General features: G+C 41.1%; 2 long non-coding RNA genes across 2 annotated transcripts; one reads left to right on the top strand and one right to left on the bottom strand.

The window, feature by feature from the left end:
- On the top strand, positions 1-1,281 carry LOC112433744 (uncharacterized). The gene is made up of 3 exons (XR_003023666.2): positions 1-126; positions 218-278; positions 389-1,281. It is a non-coding gene; the product is annotated as an uncharacterized LOC112433744 (long non-coding RNA).
- Positions 1,282-1,334: 53 nt separating this feature from the next.
- On the bottom strand, positions 1,335-5,799 carry LOC143420723 (uncharacterized). Its single transcript, XR_013100438.1, has 3 exons — positions 4,719-5,799; positions 2,209-4,393; positions 1,335-2,128 (listed from the first exon to the last, which is right to left on the bottom strand). It is a non-coding gene; the product is annotated as an uncharacterized LOC143420723 (long non-coding RNA).
- Positions 5,800-7,341: the final 1,542 nt, after the last annotated feature.

Raw genomic sequence — 7,341 nt, 5'->3', positions numbered from 1 at the left:
CTGTAAGTGGTGCTTGACTGCAGTTTGCTCTCATTTCAAGTGGTTTGCTGTCACAAAGCCAACAGGAAGTCCGGCCATGGTTGAGCCAACTGAAGATGGGTTGAAGGTGGCGTCCTCGTTTCCTCTGTGAGTGCGAGAGGACAGACAAAGCAAACACCGTTTGGACAGCATTAAAATATTTACACTGATGATTAATGTTGTGTCTTTGCACCTGTAGCGATACATGTTGGAAAATGGAGACTTTAGCCACCAAGACTGACGTGCCTGGAAACTTCCCTGTGAGTACGCCCACAAAGACAGGAAACAGTTTAGCCACCGCGGTTAATCCTCCATCATCATCATCCAGTATTTTTCACATCTTTTCTTCTGCTGTTTCCCTTGTTGTCAGTCACGGGGTTTGTGACTGAAATGCGTGTGGTCGACGGGAAGCCTGACGAGTACGGCCTGAATCATTCCATCAACACCGGACGGAGTGAAACCTTTGTTGAAAACAGATTATATGGTAACGTTGCATTTAGCTTCAGTAAACTGTGAAGTTACAGCAGCAGATTTACATCACGTGGCTTCACAGGAAGTAGTCTGGACCTCAGCGCTGAGGTTCAAGCAGCTCTGCTTGCAGACGGCATCCTTCCGACAGAGTCAATGCGTGAGTGTTAATATAAACATTGATCTAGGGATTTCCACCCATTTAACACGTTATTTTATCATATGTTATTTTATTTGTTATTTTATACATTTTATTTTGTGATGTGATGTGAGCACAGGTGCAACCCAACAGGCCCCAAACGTTCCTGGCAGCAAGTAAAAATGAAATATAAAAATATAGTCCAAACAGGTAAGGTGTAATTGTATTATGAGCCATAGTGCTTGGTCTGTTTGTCCCATGTAAATCAATTGCAGTTAGAGGCTACATTAATTTCCTTTCTGTAAGCACTTATTGAAATTATCTGAGCACATTACAAGTACATATTTGCTTACTCTGTGTGCTCAAATGTGGCCCGTTATAGCCAACAGAAAAAAAGCGGAGGCCTGAAAAACAGGTGGGGGTCCTCCACCACCACCACTCACAGAGGCTCAGCAGTTGGCCCTCAGCCAAAACAGTGGGCGCCCTGTGGCTGAAGGCATCTCTGCGGGGACATCCTCTGAGTCAATAATCCCGCAAGACACAAGTGCCTACATAGGGGGTAAATTCAAAATAATACATGATGTGCATACATCCTTTCTTCACAGTCACCTTTGCAGTGCTGCTCATTCATTTGATAAACTCTTTACCATAATGGATTATTTTGTAGTGAAGTTATTTTCCTACTGATTTTGCCTTCCCTCAGTCTTGGTTGTCTTTGAGAGCATAATGACAATGAAGTGTAAGGTGATTGGTATGTTTGTTAATTGCCATTTGGTCCCTTGTAAGTTATAAGTGACCTGTATAGACCTCATATTCTATCAGTTGATGGTGGTGGTGTACTGCATCTGGTGCAGCCTCCTGTTGAGCCAGACCAACATGCAGTTGTGAGTAATACTCCACAGATTATATGAGTTTACAGTAGAACAGCAATGTTGTTTATTTCTTTACTACAGGAAAATAATGAAGAAACATTGACAGCTGTTACAGAGGAGGAAGCAACAGAGACACTTTATGAGGTTTACATCTTTTAATACTTTGTGTACAGGAAACACAGGCGACCAATAAAGCCAGTTGAACAAAAAATCAGTTTATTCTTCTTTCAACATGTTGAGGTGATGGGTCAAAAGAAATGATTGTGACATATGGTGTCTCTGACTGCGCTTCCATCTTGTATGTCCGTGGGAGGGTCAGGATGTTCATGGTTTGGATCACTGCTGATGTTTGGTTCAGAAGGACAGTGTTCTCCTCTAATTGTGGCAATGTTGTGAAGAATCACACATGCCACAATAATGTCACATGCCCTTTCTGGGGTGACCCTGAGTCTTTGCAGGCACTGGAACCGGGCCTTAAGCATTCCGATAGTCATTTCAATTCTGGCTCTTGTCCTGCAATGAGCCAGATTATATCGCTGCTGTGGGCCCGGTTCAGGGTCAGAGTAAGGGGTAAGCAAATAGGGTAAACATGGATACCCCCTATCACCAAGCAAGTAGCCAGTGAACTCTCCTAAGACAGAAGGATATACTTCAGTTCAAATGTCCCTGAAGCAATTGGTCTTTATATATTTTAAGGTATTCTCAACTCACCATGTCCAAATTTTGTGCTCAGTGTACATTCACGGAATATTTGTGAGTCATGGACAGAGCCTGGCCACTTGGCTTCCACATTTGTGATAATGTTGGCAGCATCACATATGATCTTCACAGTGCAGAGAACACAAATTAGCATCCATTACTATAATGAAATAATTTGTTAGTTTGAAATGCTACAGGGAACTATGTACCTGTACATTAATGCTGTGGAAAGACTTCCTGTTCACATAGTCTCCTTCATTTACTGAAGGAGCAATGATTGGAATGTGAGTGCCATCTGTACAGCCAATCACGCCTGGGAACCCTGAAAATAAATGTAAAATTTAAGTAGTAGTTCAAGTATCACCACATCATGAATTAAGTTTTGGTCATCCTGATACCTGCAATCTTGTGGGTCTATGACCGGGGAACACCACAAACGAGTACAGGAGACGTTTCAGTGCAACTGTAACATTCCTGACTGCCCGACAGATGGTAGCCTTGGAAACGTGCTCAGCGTCACCAATATTATACAGAAAGCTAATTAGTAAGAGTATTGTTACTCTCCGCAGGAGTAGTCCAGCAGTAGAAATCAGTCCAATAACAAGGTGTGTAACATCTAGCAGGGTGACAGAAAAACCCAGGGTAACTTCTAAGGACCTGAACGTCTCTCTCACATTGTGTTTTTTAAACATGCTTCCATTTGTCACTTCAGTCTTTACTCTGAAATACAGGAAGAGAAATCATGGCTGAAACAATTTCTCATGAAACCAGGGGTGTGGTCCAACAGTCAGTTTGGTGAGGAAGGTTCCTAACTGAGAGAAGTGACCCAGAAGTATCTGTGTAGCAGCCACAATGAATCCAGATCATGAGCTTTATTAACTGATCAAAGTCTCTTCTTTCATCTTCTGTATCATTCAGTTTGCATTGGTAATGCCCATTATTGTAATGCTTTTTTAAGACGAGCAAAACTTTATTTCACTTTGGGTTAGCTGGGATAAGTGATGGATGGAGGGAATTTTACTTCAGCCACAGAAATCCTAAACAGGAAGGAGGAGCAGAGTTACAGTGGATCACTATCCAGCAGGGAAACAAGGTTTATTTCAATTTCTTGGCCATGAGTGAGATTTACTGAGTGGGCAAATTAGGGAGACGACACCATCAGATCCCGAGCCCTCCATGTGTTAATCAAGAGACGGCTGCTGTGCTACATCCATAAATAATGAATAAATTAGGAGCTAAAGCTGAAAGGACAGTTTATTTAAACCATCAGTGAAGATATTTAACATTTGAATTTTTTATTTAACATTTGCAAGATTCAATAACATAAAGAACCTGAACAAGAAAACATTTATGTGCATCAAAATACATTAAAACAAAAACTTTATAATAGGAAACAGTTTTCAACCAACTGATGAAAAGAAATCTAACCACTTGACATGAACTCTACAGTAGGACAGTTTTGAAAGCTTAAAATGGAACTAGGGGAAGAGTTTGATTCACAGCTGCCTCATCAGATTTTTACAGGAGATTCTATCTGAACTCTGTGGAGCCTGATCTCAAGCTTTTTGAGTCTGACACAGAAACCAGAGGATCTTTCTGTGTCTTCAGATTCACTGTGATCCAGTGATGGGAGTGAGTTCAGCCCTGAGTGATCGCGCTGATGTTTGCACAGAGCAGACAATGAGGTGAATGTTTGGGCACATTGGTAACAGTGAAACAGTTTATTAGTAACGTGGGATCGTTTGTGTGCAGAGTATGAACTGAGATTCCTGAAGCTCTTGTCACACTGGTCACAGCTGTAGTTTCCTTCCATGTGTGCACGTTCATGAATGTTACGATTATCTGACCGTGAGAAGCTTCTCTCACAGTGTCTGCACTTGTGTGGTTTCTCTCCTGTGTGGACTCCTTTGTGTGATTTAAGCTGACCTGCAGTGGTGAAGGATGACCCACACTGATCACAGAGGTGCTTTTTAACCCCACTGTGAATCAGTTCATGTCGTTTTAAGTCAGTTGATGTGGTGAAGCTTCTCCCACATTCTTTGCAGTATTTCAGTTTGTCTCCAGTGTGTCTACGTTGATGTACTTTTAGGGTCTTTTGCCGACTGAAAGTTTTTCCACAGAGGTCACAATGAAAGTCTTTCCCACCACCACAGTGATGACAGGGTTGAGAACTAGATCCATCTGTGTCGCTCTGCTTCTAAACAAAGACACAAAGACTGTGTAAGTCAGTCCTTCAACATTTGTATCCTGAACGTCGCCTGAAATAAAGAGCATCTCTGCAGACGTCCAACTACATTTGACTGTTTCAGTTAACACACTCAGTTTACTGGGCTGCAATAACTACAATACTACCACCATAATACTACAGTAATACTAAAATCATAACTGAAAGGAAAATCTGAATAATCACTCAGAGCTGCTTTTCCATGCAGTAGAATTGCTAACATGCTAACACAGTTTAATGAGCAGAGTTGTTCCAAACAGTCAGGCTAAAATGACAAGATAACAATATAAATACATACCTCACAGTAGCTGCACTTGTAGAGTCTCTTTCTGGTGTGGATCTGTTGGTGTTCTCTCAGGTCATGTGGAGCTTTAAAAGTCTTCTCACACAGGTCACATTCATAAGGTCTCTCCTCAGTGTGGGTAAACATGTGTCGTTGTAACTGTGCGTCTGTTGTAAAGTATTTGCCACACTGTTCACAGCAGTACACATCATGTCTGGTGTGAATGCGTAGGTGTGTATTTCGGCTCCTTCTCTGGCTGAAAGTTTTTCCACAGATGTCACAGCTGTATGCCTTAATTCCAGAGTGGGTAACTAGATGCCTCTGTAAGCTGCTACTGTCAGTAAAAGCTCTGCCACACTGATCACAGCTGTATGCTTTAACTCCACTGTGGATGAGTTGGTGATTTTTTAGGGAACGCTTCAAGGAAAAAGACTTTCCACACAAGTCACAGCTGAACGGTCTCTCTCCAGTGTGGATGACCTGATGCTGTTTTAGTGAAGCCTTCAGAGTAAACTCCATCCCACACTCGTCACAGCTGTATGCCTTAATTCCAGAGTGGGTAACTAGATGACTCTGTAAGCTGCTACTGTGAGTAAAAGCTCTGCCACACTGATCACAGCTGTACGCTTTAACTCCACTGTGGATGAGTTGGTGTTGTTTTAGGTAACCCTTCCTGGAAAAAGAATTTCCACACAAGTCACAGCTGAACGGTCTCTCTCCAGTGTGGATGACCTGATGCTGTTTTAGTTTAGCCCTCACAGTAAAACCCTTCCCACACTCGTCACAGCTGTATGCCTTAATTCCAGAGTGGGTAACTAGATGCCTCTGTAAGCTGCTACTTTGAGTAAAAGCTCTGCCACACTGATCACAGCTGTATGCTTTAACTCCACTGTGGATGAGTTTGTGTGTTTTTAGGGAACGCTTCAAGGAAAAAGACTTTCCACACAAGTCACAGCTGAACGGTCTCTCTCCAGTGTGGATGACCTGATGCCGTTTTAGTGAAGCCCTCACAGTAAAACCCTTCCCACACTCGTCACAGGTGTGTTTTTTCTCTCCCTTTCTTCTGTGAGGTTTGTCGGCCTCCTGAGAGCGCTGACTTCTGGCTCCATGTTGGTCCTGCAGTGACAGAGATACAAACAGAGGCAGTGAGTGAAATGCAGTCGTGGAACAAACTCAACCTTCAAACTCCATTAACACTAGTTTTAAACCTGAAGGTGGAGCGTGGCACCAAACACCTTAAAGGTCTCTTATCCCCACCTGCTGGTAGTTCTAACACATTACATCCAACCTGCTGTTAAAGATAATTCATGACTGTTCAAACACTAAAATCATGCACACACACACACACACACACACACACACACACACTTTTATAATTTAGATTATTTTGTTGTTTCCTATTACATATTTCTATAATTTGTATAGATTTATACAGAATTATTCAGTGATAATAAATCCTATGTTTGTTTATTCTAAAGGAACCCCGTTAGCTTCCACAACAGATGTTGCTCGTCTTCCGTCAAATACTCACATAAAATATTACACAATAAAGTGGATTCAAGATATCCACATAATTTCATTCTTACATCCACAGTGAGGTTTCACAATTGTTCAAATATAAGCAATCAATAATAATAATATCAATAACATTGAGGCACATTACACAAATTTCAAAAACAAATCATGTCTTACAATATTTACAACAACTAAAAGCTCTGTAAATCGGCTTTTAAGTGTTCATTGAAGTTTTGAATAATTCTCTAATTTTTTAAGGCAACTTATTCCACTTAAAAGTTGCTCTAAATGTAACAGTTTTACAAAACGTTACTTTTAACTCGAGCATTTACTAAATTGCAGCTTGTTGAAAACTGTGTAATATGATGATGTATTTCATCTGGATACTGCAGCTGAGCAGAATAAATGTGGTGTGTTTAACAGAATTGCTTTCTTTAGAACTACAAGTAAGCCATAGAATATTTTAGCCTGTACAGGAAGCCAAGAAAGGTTATTATGCATTTTATCAATATTAGTATAGTATGAACATCTTCACACTAATCTGGACGCCTTATTCTGGACTAACTGAAGTCTGTTAAGATCTGTCTTATTAGCTGCTGACCAAATGATTGAACAATACTCCAGATGAGACATTACTAGTGCATTAATGACATCTTTCATAATGAAGAAGTGATACACAAAGAGCATTTCATAGCCATAGCTATGCCTTGTCGGCAGAGTTATGTGACATTAGTGATGTTTGTACTTTCAGCGTTAACTTGGTTTTAAAGCCTTTAAAATATACGCCGTTCAATAGTCGACCTTAATCTGACAGAGAATGTGATGATTTTGTGGATAATTAAAGTCAGTCATATATCCACAAACACAACAAGCTGAAAGTCAGTGATGCTGCTCGGTTTGCAGTCCTGAACATCACGGCACAAGCAGGATCCACTGCACTGTTAATGTTAGCTGTGTTATATTGCTGCCTCTGTTCGGTGGTGTCGAGCCAAACGCACTTTAACGTGTGTTTGAACGAGCTGACGGTTCACTCGTTAAGCTGAAAGAAAGATGCTTTAATCACAGCAGTCACACATGTGTCCACTGCACCATCTGGAACTCTTCTTGTTTACACTCGTAATAA

The sequence above is a fragment of the Maylandia zebra genome, linkage group LG2, assembly GCF_041146795.1.
Source record: "Maylandia zebra isolate NMK-2024a linkage group LG2, Mzebra_GT3a, whole genome shotgun sequence".
NCBI classification, from domain to species: Eukaryota; Metazoa; Chordata; class Actinopteri; order Cichliformes; family Cichlidae; genus Maylandia; species Maylandia zebra.
The sequence above is the reverse complement of the archived record's forward strand: the minus strand, read 5'-3'. Positions and strand labels throughout refer to the sequence as shown.